This window comes from Oncorhynchus masou, chromosome 10 (genome assembly GCF_036934945.1).
Source record: "Oncorhynchus masou masou isolate Uvic2021 chromosome 10, UVic_Omas_1.1, whole genome shotgun sequence".
Classification (NCBI taxonomy): domain Eukaryota; kingdom Metazoa; phylum Chordata; class Actinopteri; order Salmoniformes; family Salmonidae; genus Oncorhynchus; species Oncorhynchus masou.
In genome coordinates, this window is record NC_088221.1 from 43,173,424 (window position 1) to 43,195,346 (window position 21,923).

Consider the following 21,923-nt stretch of genomic DNA (forward strand, 5'->3'; position numbering starts at 1 on the left):
AGTCTGATCTCATAATGCAGTCTGATCTGATAATGCAGTCTGATCTCATAATGCAGTCTGATCTCATAATGCAGTCTGATCTCATAATGCAGTCTGATCTCATAATGCAGTCTGATCTCATAATGCAGTCTGATCTGATAATGCAGTCTGATCTCATAATGCAGTCTGATCTCATAATGCAGCTGATCTCTGATCTCATAATGCAGTCTGATCTCATAATGCAGTCTGATCTCATAATGCAGTCTGATCTCATAATGCAGTCTGATCTCATAATGCAGTCTGATCTCATAATGCAGTCTGATCTCATAATGCAGTCTGATCTCATAATGCAGTCTGATCTCATAATGCAGTCTGGTCTCATAATGCAGTCTGGTCTCATAATGCAGATCTGAGTCTGGTCTCATAATGCAGTCTGGTCTCATAATGCAGTCTGATCTCATAATGCAGTCTGATCTCATAATGCAGTCTGATCTCATAATGCAGTCTGGTCTCATAATGCAGCCTGATCTCATAATGCAGTCTGGTCTCAATGCAGTCTGGTCTCATAATGCAGTCTGATCTCATAATGCAGTCTGATCTCATAATGCAGTCTGATCTCATAATGCAGTCTGATCTCATAATGCAGTCTGGTCTCATAATGCAGTCTGATCTCATAATGCAGTCTGGTCTCATAATGCAGTCTGATCTCATAATGCAGTCTGATCTCATAATGCAGTCTGATCTCATAATGCAGTCTGGTCTCATAATGCAGTCTGGTCTCATAATGCAGTCTGATCTCATAATGCAGTCTGATCTCATAATGCAGTCTGGTCTCATAATGCAGTCTGGTCTCATAATGCAGTCTGATCTCATAATGCAGTCTGATCTCATAATGCAGTCTGGTCTCATAATGCAGTCTGATCTCATAATGCAGTCTGATCTCATAATGCAGTCTGATCTCATAATGCAGTCTGATCTCATAATGCAGTCTGATCTCATAATGCAGTCTGATCTCATAATGCAGTCTGGTCTCATAATGCAGCCTGATCTCATAATGCAGTCTGGTCTCAATGCAGTCTGGTCTCATAATGCAGTCTGATCTCATAATGCAGTCTGATCTCATAATGCAGTCTGATCTCATAATGCAGTCTGATCTCATAATGCAGTCTGATCTCATAATGCAGTCTGATCTCATAATGCAGTCTGATCTCATAATGCAGTCTGGTCTCATAATGCAGTCTGGTCTCATAATGCAGTCTGATCTCATAATGCAGTCTGGTCTCATAATGCAGTCTGATCTCATAATGCAGTCTGATCTCATAATGCAGTCTGGTCTCATAATGCAGTCTGATCTCATAATGCAGTCTGGTCTCATAATGTAGTCTGGTCTCATAATGCAGTCTGATCTCATATATGCAGTCTGATCTCATAATGCAGTCTGATCTGATAATGCAGTCTGATCTCATAATGCAGTCTGATCTCATAATGCAGTCTGATCTCATAATGCAGTCTGGTCTCATAATGCAGTCTGATCTGATATCTGCAGTCTGATCTCATAATGCAGTCTGGTCTCATAATGCAGTCTGATCTGATATTGCAGTCTGATCTCATAATGCAGTCTGGTCTCATAATGCAGTCTGATCTCATAATGCAGTCTGGTCTCATAATGCAGTCTGATCTCATAATGCAGTCTGATCTCATAATGCAGTCTGATCTCATAATGCAGTCTGGTCTCATAATGCAGTCTGGTCTCATAATGCAGTCTGGTCTCATAATGCAGTCTGGTCTCATAATGCAGTCTGGTCTCATAATGCAGTCTGATCTCATAATGCAGTCTGATCTGATAATGCAGTCTGATCTCATAATGCAGTCTGATCTCATAATGCAGTCTGATCTCATAATGCAGTCTGATCTCAATGCAGTCTGGTCTCAATGCAGTCTGGTCTCAATGCAGTCTGGTCTCATAATGCAGTCTGATCTCATAATGCAGTCTGATCTCATAATGCAGTCTGGTATGTGTACTTCTTGTCTATCCTCATGTGATGTCACAAGAACTGACAACAGTTTGGAACTGTGTTCTTTCAGTAGGCATTCTTTCAGTGTGTGTGACGCGAGATACGGGGCTCCCTCAGGTGTCCAAGTACAAAGATCAGAGCTCCCCTCTCTGTGTTTCTGCAAGGTTTCTGCAAGGTTACTTTTCAGTCAACACTGTGTTAGTGATAATGCTGACAGGAACCTTGGTATTATTTTAAAAATCTCATATGTAGAGACCATGTGAGGGTTATTTAGCCAGTGTGTCACTAAGCTGGAGTGGGGAGTAACCAGTGTCCCTCCTTCCTAAAGCTCCTGGAATTGCAATAGTGAATCACGAAGAACAATATCCATCTATTCATAAACACAGATGATGATTTTGATGAGTGAGGAGGTGAAGGGAAGGCTGGGGAACATCTGTCATGTATAAAAGGACCCTGCAGCTGAATAAATACTTTGGATGACAATGGCCTCAATAACACCCTCCTCCATTCCCATCCTCTTTCCTTTCCTTGTGGAATCTGAAAGACCTGTGTGCCACCAACTGTCTTTCAACAATGATAAAGATAATAAAGAAAAAAATAAAGAAAAACAATAAATAAACTGGGTAGAGAAATAACCTGAACACCTACAGTGGGTGAAAAAAGTGTTTAGTCAGCCACCAATTGTGCAAGTTCTCCCACTTAAGAAGATGAGAGAGGCCTGTAATTTTGATCATAGCTACACTTCAACTATGACAGACAAAATGAGAAAAATAAATCCAGAAAATCACATTGTAGGATTTTTAATGAATTTATTTGCAAATTATGGTGGAAAATAAGTATTTGGTCAATAACAAACGTTTATCTCAATACTTTGTTATATACCCTTTGTTGGCAATGACAGAGGTCAAACGTTTTCTGTAAGTCTTCACAAGGTTTTCACACACTGTTGCTGGTATTTTGGCCCATTCCTCTATTGAACCACTTCCTCAGTTGATCACACATTCACTAAACTTTCAACTTTAGACAGAAGAAAATATCAGGCGGGCGTTGCCTTGAGGAAGTGGTTCCCAAGTTGTGGGGAGCCTTTTTTTTGTTTGTGAAGGAACTCAGTCTGGCATTCAACTTACTTTTGAAAGTTGTAAAAGTACAATACACAAGGTGTTTTCCTCTTGTCATATCAGTCATTACATACCATAAGGGACTATTTATAACTTGTCAGACATGTCCAGATCAACTAGCCCATGTCAGCATGGTTTCTTAACCCATATATTTGGTTGTAATGTTTGATTTACTCAAATATCACATGAATACACATTAGACATGTATAGAACATTTATAGAATTGCAAGAAAATTAGCTAAAATACTGCAACATTTTCTCTGAAACCCTGCATTGCATTGCTCGCTGTTTGAGGTTTTAGGATGGGTTTCTGTATAGCACTTTGTGACATCGGCTGATGTAAAAGGGCTTTATAAATACATTTGATTGATTGATCGATGAAAAAATGTGTAGAATTTCTCTCTGCTCACAAGAGGGGTGTGAACAGATTGTGTCATGAACAATGCTTGTGGACGTAGAAATAGACATTGGGGGCGAGATGTTCCCCAATGCTGAAAGGGGAGGGGGGGGGGGGGCTGAGTGACAACGTTTGGGAACCCCTGCCTTAAAGGATCCGTTCCAGCTCTCCTCTATCATTTTACCCATAACTTCCTCTAGGAAGAACAGGTTTTCCGGCAGTCATGTCGCTGATCTGAAACACTACTGCGGAGGAAGACAGATGGTGCCATTGAGGTCTTAGGAAAGGAACTCTGACTGACTGAGAGGCACAACATTTCTCAGGTTCGTGACCCTGTGAACTTTGGCTGGGCAGCCTGTGGATATCAACACTATCCAGGGAGGACACTTCCTTACTGGGTGGTTCAGAGAGAATAAAAGTGACAGATAGCAGAGCGCTGGGTGAAAGATAAGAATGCTTCATGTACACTGCTCAAAAAAATAAAGGGAACACTTAAACAACACAATGTAACTCCAAGTCAATCACACTTCTGTGAAATCAAACTGTCCACTTAGGAAGCAACACTGATTGACAATAAATTTCACATGCTGTTGTGCAAATGGAACAGACAACAGGTGGAAATTATAGACAATTAGCAAGACACCTCCAATAAAGGCGTGGTTGTGCAGGTGGTGACCACAGACCACTTCTCAGTTCCTATGCTTCCTGGCTGATGTTTTGGTCACTTTTGAATGCTGGCGGTGCTTTCACTCTAGTGGTAGTGTGAGACGGAGTCTACAACCCACACAAGTGGCTCAGGTAGTGCAGCTCATCCAGGATGGAACATCACTGCGAGCTGTGGCAAGAATGTTTGCTGTGTCTGTCAGCATAGTGTCCAGAGCATGGAGGCGCTACCAGGAGACAGGCCAGTACATCAGGAGATGTGGAGGAGGCTGTAGGAGGGCAACAACCCAGCAGCAGGACCGCTGCCTCTGCCTTTGTGCAATGAGGAGCAGGAGGAGCACTGCCAGAACCCTGCAAAATGACCTCCAGCAGGCCACAAATGTGCATGTGTCTGCTCAAACGGTCAGAAACAGACTCCATGAGGGTGGTATGAGTGCCCGACGTCCACAAGTGGGGGTTGTGCTTACTGCCCAACACCTTGTAGGATGTTTGGCAATTGCCAGAGAACACCAAGATTGGCAAATTTGCCACTGGCGCCCTGTGCTCCTCACAGATGAAAGCAGGTTCACACTGAGCACATGTGACAGACGTGACAGAGTCTGGAGACGCCGTGGAGAACGTTCTGCTGCCTGCAACATCCTCCAGCATGACCGGTTTGGCAGTGGGTCAGTCATGGTGTGGGGTGGCATTTCTTTGGGGGGCCGCACAGCCCTCCTTGTGCTCACCAGAGGTAGCCTGACTGCCATTAGGTACCGAGATGAGATCCTCAGACCCCTTGTGAGACCATATGCTGGTGCGCTTGGCCCTGGGTTCCTCCTAATGCAAGACAATGCTAGACCTCATGTGGCTGGAGTGTGTCAGCAGTTCCTGCAAGAGAAAGGCATTGATGCTATGGACTGGCCCGCCCATTCCCCAGACCTGAATCCAATTGAGCACATCTGGGACATCATGTCTCGCTCCATCCACCAACGCCACGTTGAACCACAGACTGTCCAGGAGTTGGCGGATGCTTTAGTCCAGGTCTGGGAGGAGATCCCTCAGGAGACCATCCGCCGCCTCACCAGGAGCATGCCCAGGCGTTGTAGGGAGGTCATACAGGCCCGTGAAGGCCACACACACTACTGAGTCTCATTTTGACTTGTTTTAAGGACATTACATCAAAGTTGGATCAGCCTGTAGTGTGGTTTTCCACTTTAATTTTGAGTGACTCCAAATCCAGACCTCCATGGGTTGATACATTTGATTTCCATTGATCATTTATGTGTGATTTTGTTGTCAGCACATTCAACTATGTAAAGAAAAATGTATTTAATAATAATATTTCATTAATTCAGATCTAGGATGTGTTATTTTAGTGTTCCCTTTCTTTTTTTCAGCAGTGTATATTTATCCATTGAGCTGAGACTCATTGTCATATTTGGACTTTGGAAGCACATTCGATCTAAATATTTAGTGCATTTGATACTTTGGACTTCCCCAGAAGTGAAAGCAATATATCCTGATGTCACCAATCAAGGTTTAAAGTCTGTGTCGCCAACCACTGGGTACTTTGCAGGAACATTAAATTACTCAATATCAAATCTACATGAAGTGAATGGTCTTTTGAGATCACCATATGGAATAGTGCCAAACTCATCAAGTCCGTAAACTGGCCCTTTGCTTACGTGGTTCAAAAGAGCAGTTATGTTGTCATAGTCTATGAAATATCTTAGAAATAGGAATCTCTCTGGGTGACAGGGATACAGGGAGCAGAGACATAGGTGAAAACAAATGTATATTCTAGCATCTACCCATCTGACAGGCACATCTTTGTGAGGTATTTCTTAGATTGTAAATCAGTGTCTTGATTGGTGCAAAATTAACAGTAACTTTCTGTGCTAATTTTAACTTTAATCCTAGAGTTGATTGACAATGTTGTCAGCACATGGATTACTTAAGATTTTGCTGTAATTCCCATTTTAATCTTCACCGCATTAGGATTCTGGGGCTGAAATACTGTGCAGCAGAGTAGCGAGCAGCAGCGATGAAGTATCTTAAGCAATCTGCTCTTCCTTTTCTCCCGTAATCAGTGAATTTCTTCCCTCTGCTTTCCCCACCATGAAAACTTATGCTGCCACTGCCAATAAATCGATCATCAGTTTGCTTTACTGCCTTAAGCCTTTATCAAAAGACCATCTTCAAAAGGCAATAAGAAGATAGTACTGTGACATTTTAAGAGTCTAATTTACTAATCTAAAGGCCATTTGTTTTGAGGAGATGTAAGACGCTGGACTGACATCACCTTCAAATGCAATCTGACTAAATGCAAATGTCTTTTCTGAACAGGTGGTTGACTCAAAGACTCATGAAAATGTATCAAATGTCTAAAGAAGTTGAGTCTATTATCTGTAGGAATCATCAGGGAACGAGCGCACTCAATAACATCCCATCCTCAAAAACCAAAGCAGACAATCTGCAGGCTGCTCAGTCTTATTGTAAACTACTGATCCTCTTCACACATAAACCAAATGTCCATACCTGAAGCACGTTCTTCCGGCTGGACTTCTCCGTTGTCCATTCAGCCACAACCCCACAGAGATCCATCCCGTCAGGACTGCATCCAGGTTTCTACAGAGGGATAAGAGGTGGTTAGTAATAAGTCGTTTCACTGCTGTGTTATGAATGGGATAAAGGCATGTTTTCAAACAGGGTACAGCTATCACTATCTTGGCCAGATATTTGTTATGAATCACGATTAATTACAAACAGAAGCAATCTGCCCAAGAGCAGAGACAGATCTTCTGATTCCTGTTTGTTATTAGCACTTTTTTGTCATCATGCTGTAAGATGAGAATGTGCATGTGTTGCATTTTCTCTAGTATTAGGTGGCACTTGAGAAGAAAATGTCCTGACTTAAATCTCTGTCATACTTCTTCTTCTTCTGCACGCTACTCCTCTTTAATCTAGAAATTCCATTCAAACTTTAAAATGTGCAGACGGGTCTGGAATAGTGTGCTTGCATTCAACTTTTGGATATTATTTATACTTTTTAAACTATAAAACACTTTGTATTTATGTTTCATTCACATTAATGAGATATCATTACTTACAACTTTCATTCACTGTAAATGCAACAATGCAACTTTTGACACAAATCAGATATTGTAATTTCACCACTTTGACAAACTTCCTCTACTTCTCTGCTATTCAAATCTGAAATAACAACATCATTATCTGGTACCAATCAAATGTTACAGCTGTTTCAGGGACTGCATCAACATTTTCTGTAACTTTTTTAAAACAGCTGCTGTTTTGACTACTTTTCCAAACAACGTAGACAAAAATTTAGAGGGCATGACACCTTGCTATACTTCTCTGCTATTACTTATGGCTGGGGGGCAGTATCGAGTAGCTTGGATTAATAAGGTGCCCAAAGTAAACTCCTCAGTCTCAGTTGCTAATATATGCATATTATTATTAGTTTTGGGATAGAAAACACTCTGACGTTTCTAAAACTGTTTGAATGATGCCTGTGAGTATAACAGAACTCATATGGCAGGCAAAAACATGAGGAGAAATCAAAACAGGAAGTTAGAAATCTGAGGTTGGTATGTACTCAACACAGTTGCCATTGAAATCCCCTTGAGATATTAATGCTGTTGCACTTCCTAGGGCTTCCACTAGATGTCAACCATCTATAGACATTTGAATGAGACTTCTACTGTGTTGTGGGACTGAATGACAGCAGAATGAATCAGGTGTCTGGCAGTCAGCCATTTTTTGGTCATGCGCATTTCACATGATAGCGACCTGCGTTCCATGGCTCCTGAAGACACAAAGGAATACTCCGGTTGGAACCTTATTGAAGATTGATAATAAAAACATCCTAATGATTGATTCTGTACTTTTTGAAATGTTTCTTCGACCTGCAATATAACTTTTTGAAGTTTTTGTCCGACGTAAGGCTGACCAGAACGAGCATTTGGATATGTATACCAAACATGCTAACAAAAGTAGCTAATTGGACATAAATAACGGACATTATCGAACAAATCAAGCATTTATTGTGGACCTGGGATTCCTTGGAGTGCATTCTGATGAAGATCATCAAAGGTAAGGGAATATTTAGCATGTAATTTATGGTTTATGTTGACTACAACATGGTGGCTATTTTGACTTGATTGTTCTGAGCGCCATCTCAGATTATTGTATGGTTTACTTTTTCCGTAATGTAATGTCAACTCAGATGTTTTTATATAAATATGAACTTTATCAAACAAAACATAAATAAAACATACATGTATTGTGTAACATGAAGTCCTATGAGTGTCATCTGATGAAGATCATCAAAGGTTAGTGATTCATTTTATCTCTATTTGTGCTTTTTGTGACTCCTCTCTTTGGCTGGGAAAATGACTGTGTTTTTCTGTGGCTTGGTGGTGACCAAACATAATCATTTGTGGTGCTTTCGCCGTAAATCCTATTTGAAATCGGCCACTGTGGTGGGATTAACAACAAGAATACCTTTAAAACGGTATAAGATACAAGTATGTTTGAGAAATTTTAATTATGAGATTTATGTTGTTTTGAATTTGGCGCCCTGCACTTTCACTGACTGTTGTCATATCATTTATTGGGAACGCAGCCCACAGAAATATCTACTACCAATCATGAGGTACAGCTATTTTAGTAACAACATCAACTGATTTAGCTAACTTCCCACAGTTTAATTAACTGCTGTGGAACTTTTCAGAACCTTCAAATTATAACAATGTGGGGATTCTAAGCATGAGACAATGAGTAAACATTGGGACTTTTGATACTAATCAGCTACCTTAACCACTTTTCTCAACAACGAAGGATCCGCCCCACTTTGTAAATGTTTGCCTAAAATGACATACCCAAATCTAACTGCCTGTAGCTCAGGACCTGAAGCAATCATATGCATATTCTTGATACCATTTCAAAGGAAACACTTTGAAGTTTGTGGAAATGTGAAATGAATGTAGGAGTATATAACACATTAGATCTGGTAAAAGATAATACCAGCATCTTTGAAATTTAAGAGAAAGGCCATAATGTATTATTTCTGCCAAAGCGCAATTTAGATTTTGAACACCAGATGGCAGCAGTGTATGTGCAAAATTTTACACTGATCAAATGAATCATTGCATTTCTGTTCAAAATGTTTAATCAAGACTGCCCAAATGTGCATTTTACACATACATTTTAAAGTTCATAACTGTGCACTGTCCTCAAACAATAGCATGGTATTATTTTACTGTAATATCTACTGTAAATTGACAGTGCAGTTAGATTAACAATAAGTTAAGCTTTATGCCAATATTAGATAGGTCTATGTCCTGGGAAATGTTCTTGTTACTTACAACCTCATGCTAATCACATTAGCCTACGTTAGCTCAACAGTCCCGCGGGGGACCCGGATCCACCAATCCTGTAGAGGTTTATGGCACCTTGATCAACTTCTCCTCTATTCAAATCTGAATATCAGAGAACATCACACACACCATCCACCCCTTCAACCATACATTCAATCCTTTACCATTCAGTCCAACATAACCTTGTTTTATCCCTTCATCTCTCCATCCATTTGTTCTTCCGTCTTTATCTATCCATCTTCATCTATCCATTTATTTACCTGTCCTATTTATTTATCTATCCATTTATTTACCTGTCCTATTTATTTATCTATCCATTTATTCACCTGTCCTATTTATTTATCTATCTGTCTTTATCTATCCATTTATTAATCTGTCCTATTTATTTATCTATCCATTTATTGATCTGTCCTATTTATTTATCTATCCGTCTTTATCTATCCATTTATTAATCTGTCCTATTATTTATCTATCCATTTATTCATCTGTCCTATTATTTATCTATCCATCTTTATCTATCCATTTATTCACCTGTCCTATTTATTTATCTATCCATTTATTCATCTGTCCTATTTATTTATCTTTCCATTTATTCATCTGTCCTATTCATTTATCTATCCATTTATTCATCTGTCCTATTATTTGTCTATCCATTTATTCATCTGTCCTATTATTTATCTATCCATCTTTATCTATCCATTTATTCATCCTGTCCTATTTATTTATCTATCCATTTATTCACCTGTCCTATTTATTTATCTTTCCATTTATTCATCTGTCCTATTTATTTATCTATCCATTTATTCACCTGTCCTATTTATTTATCTTTCCATTTATTCATCTGTCCTATTCATTTATCTATCCATTTATTCATCTGTCCTATTATTTATCTATCCATTTATTCATCTGTCCTATTTATTTATCTATCCATTTATTCATCTGTCCTATTATTCATCTATCCATGTAATCATCTGTCCTATTTATTTATCTATCCATTTATTCATCTGTCCTATTATTTATCTATTCATTTATTTATCTGTCCTATTTATTTATCTATTCATTTATTCATCTGTCCTATTATTTATCTATCCATTTATTCATCTGTCCTATTATTTATCTATCCATTTATTCATCTGTCCTATTTATTTATCTATCCGTCTTTATCTATCCATTTATTCATCTGTCCTATTATTTATCTATCCATTTATTCATCTGTCCTATTATTTATCTATCCATTTATTCATCTGTCCTATTTATTTATCTATCCATTTATTAATCTGTCCTATTTATTTATCTATCCATTTATTCACCTGTCCTATTTATTTATCTATCCGTCTTTATCTATCCATTTATTTACATGTCCTATTTATTTATCTATCCATTTATTTACCTGTCCTATTTCTTTATCTATCCATTTATTCACTTGTCCTATTTATTTATCTATCCGTTTATTCATCTGTCCTATTATTTATCTATCCATTTATTAATCTGTCCTATTTATTTATCTATCCATTTATTCACCTGTCCTATTTATTTATCTATCTGTCTTTATCTATCCATTTATTCACATGTCCTATTTCTTTATTATCCATTTATTCACCTGTCCTATTTATTTATCTATCCATTTATACACCTGTCCTATTTATTTATCTATCCATTTATTCACCTGTCCTATTTATTTATCTATCCATTTATTCACCTGTCCTATTTATTTATCTATCCATTTATTCACCTGTCCTATTTATTTATCTATCTGTCTTTATCTATCCATTTTCACCTGTCCTATTTATTTATCTATCCATTTATTCACCTGTCCTATTTATTTATCTATCCGTCCTATTTATCTATCCATTTATTCATCTGTCCTATTTATTTATCTTTATCTATCCATTTTTACCTGTCCTATTTATTTATCTATCCGTCTTTATCTATCCATTGACACCTGTCCTATTTATTTATCTATCTGTCTTTATCTATCCATTTATACACCTGTCCTATTTATTTATCTATCCATTTATTTACCTGTCCTATTTATTTATCTTTCCAGTCATAACTTTCTTTTAACAGCTGTATCCTTTGATTAAGAAATTAATGTACAGTTGAAGTAAGGGAGAAACGCTTGGGATGAAATAACATTTTTTATTTTAATTTTAAACTTCAACAATGCCTCTATCTTCTGTATTCTATTACTACAGTTGTCATACAGTATACTGTGGTATTGTAGTAGGAGACTGAATAAAAGTGTAGTATGCTAGTCTGGGTAGAGTTATTTGTGATAAATTATGTGATCTAACTGCCCCACAATCCAAAGTAATAAGGTTGATAGTGTAGTCTATCAAAGTAAACAGAGAAATTATTTTACTAAATTTAATTTTGACTATATTTAACTTCTTGGCTAAAGTAAAACATTTTAAAACTTCTTCCACTACCACAATAATAACTGTAAAGAGTTAAAAAGCACCACTTTCCTTCATGGAAAATTACCATCTCGTTCCAACCTTTAGTGTCTTATTGATATCCTCTATGGAATTAAAGAAGCCGTGTGTAAATGTATCAAAATAGGAATGGTATCATTTTCAGGCAGAGAGAATGTAATTTAGAATATATATATATATATATATGTATGTATGTTGTTTTTCAAATAAGAATCAGTGTAAAAGGTATGGAAACTCATTTAGATATAATTCCCTGTCGTGGTCTCAGCAAGTTTAAACAATCTAAAAACTGGTGAAATCAAATTAAGACAATAAGAACATTCTGCAATAGTATTACAATATAGTACTGCAGTACATTGTCACAACCAACAGAAACCAAGCCATTTTAGACCAATGGAAGATGCTCACTGAGATCCCTCATGATCAGCATCGAATAGACTGAACCCTGAAGACTCAATTAACTATCATGGCTAACAGGTACAGTATTGGACAAATCAGGTGATAATTGACTTCGAGTACCTGCCTCAGTCATAGAAAACTACATTTGTTTTAGTTGGATGATTTGAGCGTTCTAGTTTCTACTCAATAAATAACTCTTCTTACAGAACTATGTACACGCTGCAGGTGAGATCATATCCTTAGTTCGTATGATGATGATGACATCGTGTATATTCAGAACCCAAACCTAAATACTGTCGACAGCGACCAAATGATAACACAAGACATTAACAAACTGTTTATTCTACTCTAAAACAAAGACTAACAAATTACAAAATTGTACTTCTTCATAACACCACCCAGCCCTCCACTGTAACCACTATTTCAGTTTTTCATCGGAAAAGGGTGAGATATGTCAATATACTGTATGTGGAAATGCCTCTCTTGCCCATAATGAACTATTGGACAGGGAGAGTCTGACAGACCGTTGCCCTGGTGGGGCTCAGTAATAGAGAGGGCTTTGATTAAGTCCTCTGAGCTTCATCAAAAAGCATGGCAAGCTCATTTTAGAATCCCACCACCCACGCCCTCTCTCTCTCTCGCTCTCTCTCTCTCCTACCTCTCTCTCTCGCTCCTACCTCTCTCTCTCGCTCCTACCTCTCTCTCTCTCGCTCCTACCTCTCTCTCTCTTGCTTACCTCTCTCTCTCGCTTACCTCTCTCTCTCACTTACCTCTCTCTCTCACTTACCTCTCTCTCTCCTACCTCTCTCTCTCTCTCGCTCCTACCTCTCTCTCTCTCTCTCTCACTCCTACCCCTCTCTCTCCCTCTCTCTCTCTCTCGCTTACCTCTCTCACTCCTATCTCTCTCTCGCTCCTATCTCTCTCTCTCTTGCTCCTACCTCTCTCTCTCTCTCGCTCCTACCTCCCTCCCGCTCCTACCTCTCTCTCTCTCTCTCCTACCTCCCTCCCGCTCCTACCTCCCTCCCGCTCCTACCTCTCTCTCTCCTACCTCTCTCTCTCGCTCCTACCCCTCTTTCTCTCTCTCTCTCTGGATTAAAGTCACATACTACACACATAGACAGACACAGATATACATGCATGTGCTGTATATGTACACACACACACACACACACACACACACACACACACACACACACACACACACACACACACACACACACACACACACACACACACACACACACACACACACACACACACACACACACACACACACACACACACACACACACACACACACACACTATATCCATTCCTCTTCACAAGGGGATAAACAGTTGCTCATTGCATTTTCATTGGGTGAATTCTATGCCATGGGAACAAAGCTAAAGTAAGATATAAAACAATTAAAAGAAAATTAAAATGTTCACTCAACATTGGATTGGTACTCATGATGCTTATTGGCAATCCCTTAGAAAGCTGATTTGTGGCTGTAATTGAACATTGACCCCTCGTATTCAGATGGTTATAACACAACCTAATGTCGTCACTGTTTACTTTACTGAACCATCACTTTGTAATTTACTGAACCATCACTTTTTACTTTACTTTCTTTACTGAACCATAGCCCATCTGTAAATAGCCCATATAACTACCTCATCCCCATACTGTTTTTTTAATTCTTCTGTGCACCCCAGTATCTCATTTTTGTAATTATTATAATTGTAATTATTTCGCCACTATGGCCTATTTATTGCCTTACCTCCCTTATCTTACCTCATTTGCACACACTGCATATAGACTTTTTCTATTGTGTTATTGACTGTATGTTTGGTTATTCCATGTATGACTCTGTGTTGTTGTTTGTGTCACACTGCTTTGCTTTATCCAGGTTGCAGTTGTAAATGAGAACTTGTTCTCAACTGGCCTATCTGGTTAAATAAAGGTGAAATAAATCAAATAAAAAATCACTTTGTACTTTACTGAACCATCACTTTGTACTTTACTGAACCATCACTTTGTACTTTACTGTGTTTGTGTAAGAGAGAGAAAGAGTAAGAGAGTAAGAGAAAAAAAAAGAGAGAGAGAGAGAGAGAGAGAGAGAGGGAGAGAGAGAGAGAGGTAGGAGAGAGAGGTAGGAGAGAGAGGTAGGAGAGAGGTAGGAGAGAGAGAGAGAGGTAGGAGAGAGAGAGAGGTAGGAGCGGGAGAGAGAGAGAGAGGTAGGAGAGAGAGAGAGAGAGGTAGGAGCGGGAGAGAGAGGTAGGAGCGAGAGAGAGTTGAGGTAGTAGCGAGAGAGAGATGAGTATGAGTAAGGGTGTGAGGATCTTGCAAAATCCTACCAAATTTGTCAGGGCTTCTTGCTTGCTGTCTTTATAAAACAGAAGTTTATCCGTGTCCAGGACTACCCAAGTTGAAGTCCAATTCTTCCTCAGTTTTTTGCCTCCTTCGTATATTTTGGCTTTATTCAAATATTCACCATTCAAAACAATCTGAAATACATGTAACATTTATCCTTGAAGAGATATTATCAATCAATGTCACATAAATATTCCAATCAGACACATTCTATTTTATCAGTATCAACCAAATAAATATACCTTTTTTTAAAGTAAAATAGGCCAGCTGAATGAAAAGTGCAGAAACATATTTATAGTGAACAATATTTAGTGTAGTATAATAGCTAATAACAGCCATATATTAACAGAGTATAATAACCCAAACTGATTTCTGCCTATCCTGCCAGTTCTTTATGGTGGCCTGTCATACTCACAGGAGACTCTACGGCTCCACCAACGTTATGCTGAGACTGGTTCCTCCGGTGGCGAGAGATCTACAGAAACAAAAACAGAGAAAACAGTGATGGGTAGCCTAGTGGTTAGAGCGTTGGACTAATAACCGAAAGGTTTCATGTTCAAATCCCTTAGCTGACAAGGTACAAGTCTGTTGTTCTGCCCCTGAACAGGCAGTTAACCCACTGTTCCTAGGCCGTCATTGAAAATAAGAATTTGTAACTGACTTGCCTAGTTAAATAAAGGTAGAAAAAATCACAACTGTTGCTTGATTGAGGCCTCATTGTCTTAGCTGTTTTTTTATTTTACTAGGCAAGTCAGTTAATGAACAAATTCTTATTTTCAATGACAGCCTAGGAACAGTGGGTTAACTGCCTGTTCAGGGGCAGAACGACAGATTTGTACCTTGTCAGCTCAGGGATATGAACTTGCAACCTTTCGGTTACTAGTCCAATGCTCGAACCACTAGGCTACCCTACCCTGGCAAAATAAAATAAAACAATGCAGCTCGTGTGAAGAGTCCATGTCTGTATTTAACAGCTTTAAAGATGATGCAATATAATACCAAAAAGAGTATGGTGACACGTGTGAATGTCTCATCACTGCGTTAACCTATTTAAAGTCTATATCATAAATGCCTATAGAGTCTCTGACAGTAGTGTGTGGGAACGCAGTGTGGTTGATGACATGAGACCTCACACTGCGACAACAGATAAACAACTCACACAACCCAGTGCTAATCACAATCAGACCATGATAGTTCACGTCATTATAACAGCAACGGAAACACTCATTGCAAAAGACAAAACATGGACATGAAAACAGCACGGTTATTGATTCATGAGAGATGTGTTAAACCCTGTAGTAAAGTAGTAGTAGTAGTAGTAATATTTGTAGTTGCAGTAAAGGTAGATCAGAAAAGGTTGAGCGTATACACAGTTGAACCAGTGTCCCGGGTTGCTATAGAAACACAGTATGTACCGTTTGGTATTCAGTTTTTATCCTTCAGCACTGTGCTGCCCTGCCCTCTACTGGTCAAATGCCTGTCTTATAGGAATTCCAACAAGGATAGGCCTACCCTCGCAGTCCAAACCCCTAGTGAGTCCTTTATTCACTACAACGGGGTCCAGCTCATTTGGGTTGTTACATTTAAGCAATAAGGCCTGAGGGGGTGTGGCATATGGCCAATATACCATGGCTGTTCTTAAGCACAACACGGAGTGCCTGGACACAGCTCTTAGCTGTGGTATATAGGCCATATTCGACAAATCCCCGAGGTGCCTTATTGCTATTATAAACCGGTTACCAATGTAATTAGAGCAGTAAAAATAACTTTTGTCATTCCCGTGGTATACGGTCTGATAGACCTGTCAGCCAATTATCATTCAGGGCTGGAACCACCCAGTTCATAATCTCTCATTAATCACAGTGTTGGAGGGTGGAGCAGGATACGGTTCAGCTAGGGTTTAACACGTATGGCAATACATTGGAGGAGGTCAAGAAACAATTACCCTGCTCTCTAGAAACACACACTAATACATGATAGTAACAAACAGTGTTAATTTTTATGTTTGCTACATGTGATCATCTGTGTAATGAATGTAATGAAAACTAGGACAGCTGTAATCACAACAACATTCTACACTAGAACACTGGAACACTGATGTAATGTTAGGGCAACGCTGTAACGTTCTGTGTTCGCAGCTTTTTGTTTGTTGGGAGATGTTAGTGAATATGTTTGTAGTCCATAAGATCTGGTTCATTATCTCCAGTAGCCTTTGTACCTCTACTCTGCCCTCTGGACAAACTGTGTTATTGCAGTATGGGTGTCTCCCAAACAAGTATCTTCTGCATAATTAGCAAACAAGCAACACAACAAACCATGAAGACGTGGCCTCACGGCTGTGATCATCAGAGTAATTCAGGTTGCTGTCAATTATTAATAAACTCTATGAAGGTTTATAATACATGTTAGACACTGAGACTGACTGAAGGTTACTATGGCCTGTTTTAAAGTAAATGTGCAGCTGTATTACTCCAGCCACTACATAGACAGATGTATGGTCGTGAAACACTATGATACGGTCATAAACCACTATGATACGGTCGTGGACCACTATGATACGGTCGTGGACCACTATGATACAGTCATGAACCACTATGATACAGTCGTGAACCACTATGATACAGTTGTGAACCACTATGATACAGTCATGAACCACTATGATACAGTCGTGAACCACAACGATACAGTCATGAACCACTATGATACGGTCGTGGATCACTATGATACGGTCGTGAACCACTATGATACGGTCGTGAACCACTATGATACAGTCATGAACCACTATGTTACAGTCGTGAACCACAACGATACAGTCGTGAACCACTATTATACAGTCGTGGACCACTATGATACAGTCATGAACCACTATGTTACGGTCGTGAACCACAACGATACAGTCGTGAACCACTATGATACGGTCGTGGACCACTATGATCCACTATGATACGGTGAACCACTATGATACCCACTATGATACACCACTATGATCATATGATACGAACCAACCACTATGATATGATACGGTCGTGAACCACTATGATACAGTCAACCACTATGATACCAACCACTATGATACAGTCATGAACCACTATGATACGGTCGTGAACCACAACGATACAGTCATGAACCACTATGATACAGTCATGAACCACTATGATACAGTCATGAACCACTATGTTACGGTCGTGAACCACAACGATACAGTCGTGAACCACTATGATATGGTCGTGGACCACTATGATACGGTCGTGAACCACTATGCTAAATGGAGGTGTCAACTGACCACGTAGCCACTTACGAGAAAGATGAAATGGTTGGGGTTATGTCCAGTTCAATGTCAACATGGTAGCTACATTATTCCAAATATGCTGCATCAGATTGCTCATTTTGTAAATGCATCATCTGTTTTATCTTCACCCTGATTTTCCCACAGGGAAGTGCTCAGTCAAACAGAGATCAACGCAATTAAGCAAATGATAATCACCTAATGTGATACAACGGTTTATAAATGCTATAATCATAATTACTGGAATTTATGTAAACACAGTTCACCAAATGACAAACAACATTCAATAAGCAGATTCAAATCTGCTTTAACATTGTATAATAAGAGAGCAGTGTGTGTGTGTGTGTGTGTGTGTGTGTGTGTCAATGTGTGTCAGTGTGAGTGTGTGTGTGTGTGTGTGTGTGTGTGTGTGTGTGTGCGTGTGTGTGTGTGTGTGTGTGTGTGTGTGTGTGTGTGTGTGTCTGTGTGTGTGTGTGTCATGTGTATGTGTGTGTGTGTGTGTGTGTGTGTGTGTGTGTGTGTGTGTGTGTTTGTGTGTATGCATCTCTTTGTGCTCATGTCCTATACTTACAGGTCTGGGAGGCAAGTCAGGGTCCTGCAGGACCATGGACTTGGTTTGACTCAGGCGATCCCCGCTGATCTGAGAGGTCTTGATACGCATCTGGACCGTTCCTGGTGCCGCTCCGGTCACCTGGTGGGGAGAATCAGAGGCGGCTGATTCCCTACGCTCTGAAGATTGGTGATTCTGGTCAAAAGGAGGAGAAACACAAGTGGGATGTTCAGATTTCTAATGAGTCAATGGATGTAAGATGCTTCACAGAAGGCTTTTAAAGCGCTGTTTTTACAAACATTTAAGGGCAGACACGGCGAGAAGCGTAATCTAAGCTTGAGGACTTTAGCCTTTCTTTCCGTAGTGGTTGTCTCATCGTCTGCTCAAGTTTGGGATTCTTGCTAATAATAAACAATCTACCCACTGAATAAAGTAGAATTTGATCTAAATACCAAGGCTCATCCAGCAAGGTCACATAGTAGTTCAGTGTTGGGTTTTAACCTAATGTGCGTTTTTTTTGAGACGTTGCACAGTGTCTCACAACAGGAAGCAAATCTCAACCTCCACACCCAAAATAAGTGAACAGATTAAGACGTCAACAGCTGTGTATTCTGATGGTTTGCATAGACCCTAACATCTCTCCGCATCGTTGATTACAACACAAACAATTGTGTAAACATGACCATGGTAATACAAATTGTGAAATTTGGCTTATGTTGTAAAGACGTACAGTGCAGAAATGCCAATTGAAAGTCAGTATAGTGGATGCAGTTGTATTGATATCACAGATTTGTAGATTGTGAGTTTAACAAGTTAGAAAAATCCTAAACTTCAGAAAAGAAAAGAACAAAAAATTAACATTTTGGTGAAATTCAAACATTTTCAACCACCAATTCTACTTCTATCCTGTTTTAACTGCATGTAGAACACCATCTACTATGTTATAACCATTCAGGACTATAATACTCAAGAATAACACACGTATCAACAACTTTCCACCGACTAACTGCATATAGTGAGTAAGTGCCCGGGCACCTGATGCCATTGCCTAGGCGTCACATCTCTATAAGTCACCAATGACCCCCCCCACTAAAACTCCCAAAACTTTTAAGAATGATTCAACAAAAATGACAGCATCCTTCATTTTTCAAAACCACTCCATCCACACACTAGAATTCTGTCTTTCTTACCTCGTCCCCGCCATCTTTCTATCAAATCAATCAGCCTCAGATCACAAAAAGAAAAGAGATAAAGAGAAAGAGTGCAAGTTTTACATTTAGAGGAAGTAGGTTTCATCACATGGTGTAGTCAAACCACCATGTCTTTCACTACTGCTCCACAGTTGATGTGAACGTGTGTTACGCGTCGCAGGCCCGGGTCCCCACTTCCTGAAAGATGTCACTTGCACAGAATTAGTCTGACTGAAACTTCAACTTCAGAGCTGAATAGACATTGATAACAGGCGTAGATGTGAGATCAGTCCATCACACAATCTGAGAACAAGGTAGATCAGAGTGTTGGTGTACGGGTAGGTTTTTCAGCATGTTTTTAGTAACAGCTTGTTCCAAAACATATCCCTTGCCAAAAGTGCAATTTGAAAGATAATGGTACATGTCTGAGTTTCACTACAGTTAATATTGTCTTAATTTAAATTCCATTTGGTTCCAGTGATCTATTACAGATTGTTTTCGCAAGGGAGCAGCATTCTTCCATACACAATATGAATGGTTTATACTTTACATCAAGATTTTTACCAAAATATGTAAAATAGCTTGGTAACACTATCAAAAGAGTTACTGGGCCCCAAAACAATTGTTTGTTGATGAAATTGGTTGAATCAGGAAATGACGTCATTGGGGTTTTCTTGTGGTCTGGGTGATTCAACCCTGAGAGACTTTTTTAATGAACAAAAACTAGCTATTTTACTGAACAACTCAAACTGTGGTGTTTTATGGGTACCATCCTTGGTTCAGTGTTAGCACAACAACCTGTAAAGGTTTTATATGGCATATAGAGTGGGCAATAGACCGTGAGTAAAGTGTACCATCGTCAAAGAGCAATGAATTTCCCATTTACCTCCAGCAGATGGGGCAAATGCAATTTCAGAATCGCAATCCCATTGGCCTTCAATACAGGAAGTGTTTGTCATAACTCATGTGAAAGCCTTGTTGCCTTGTATGGAGCTGAGAAACAGTGGAGACTGAGAAGGCAAAATCTAAGGTATAGAATCACATGAAGGGAACAAACGCTCCACCTACATAAGTCTCTGAGATCCACCAACAGTCCAAGGGAGCCATTGACAGCACGAGCTCCACTTGTATTGTGTGTTCTGCAATTCTACACAAGACATTCATACCTTAACATCCTGTAAGGTTGTGTCTCCCTGAATTGACCATGAATGGTTCAGTGACTCACATATGGGGCAGTGTATCCTTATCTCATTTTAACAGCCTAAAAGGTATTGTGAAGTTTTTTCTTCATTTTAAATGTATATGTATTCTTTTTCTCCATCCAAAGCAACATTCAATTAGTCAACCATCTAATGCAATCTTTAACAGAAGTAATTAAACACCACCACCACCACTACAACCGTCATTCCAACCAGATCTCAACATTTCAGAGGAGGTTCCCCGGGAACAGAGGTGCTGAGTGGAGCAGGAGACATTTGAGAATGATGGAGCGCTCATCCATGAGGAAGTCTAGAGAAGCTGAATGCCAAAGAGTTCCCGATAAGTGATGACACTGTCATGCACTTGACTACAGCTGAAGTCCTGGTCATGGTGGTGGAGAGGGAGAGGGCATTCTTCCCTGTGCTGTATCGAGTGGAGAAGTAAATTGTAAACATGGAAGACATGGATGGAAGAGCAGCAGGTTCAGTGCATTCAGAAAATATTCCAACCACTCGACTTTTTCCACATTTTGTTACGTTACAGCCTTTTTCTAAAATTGATTAAATCAATATAAATCCTCAGCAATCTAAACACAATACCCAATAAAGACAAAGCAAAAACATTTTTTTTTTGAAAAACAGAAATAACCTATTTATATAAGTATTCAGACCCTTTGCTATGAGACACGAAATTGAGCTCAGGTGCATCCTGTTTCCATTGATCATCCTTGAGATGTTTCCTCAAATTGATTGGAGTCCACCTGTGGTAAATTCAATTGATTGGATATGATTTGGAAAGGCACACACCTGTCTATATAAGGTCCCACAGTTGACAGTGCATGTCAGAGCAAAAACCAAGCCATGAGGTCGAAGGAATTGTCTGTTGAGCTCCAAGACATGATTGTGTCGAGGCACAGATCTGGGGAAGAGTACCAAAAAATGTGTGCAGCAGTGGCCTC

General features: G+C 39.4%; 1 pseudogene; it reads right to left on the reverse strand.

Moving 5' to 3' along the window:
- The window catches only part of LOC135547656 (rho GTPase-activating protein 15-like), an 82,617-nt pseudogene extending 62,713 nt beyond the window's left edge, over positions 1 to 19,904 (reverse strand).
- Positions 19,905 to 21,923: the final 2,019 nt, after the last annotated feature.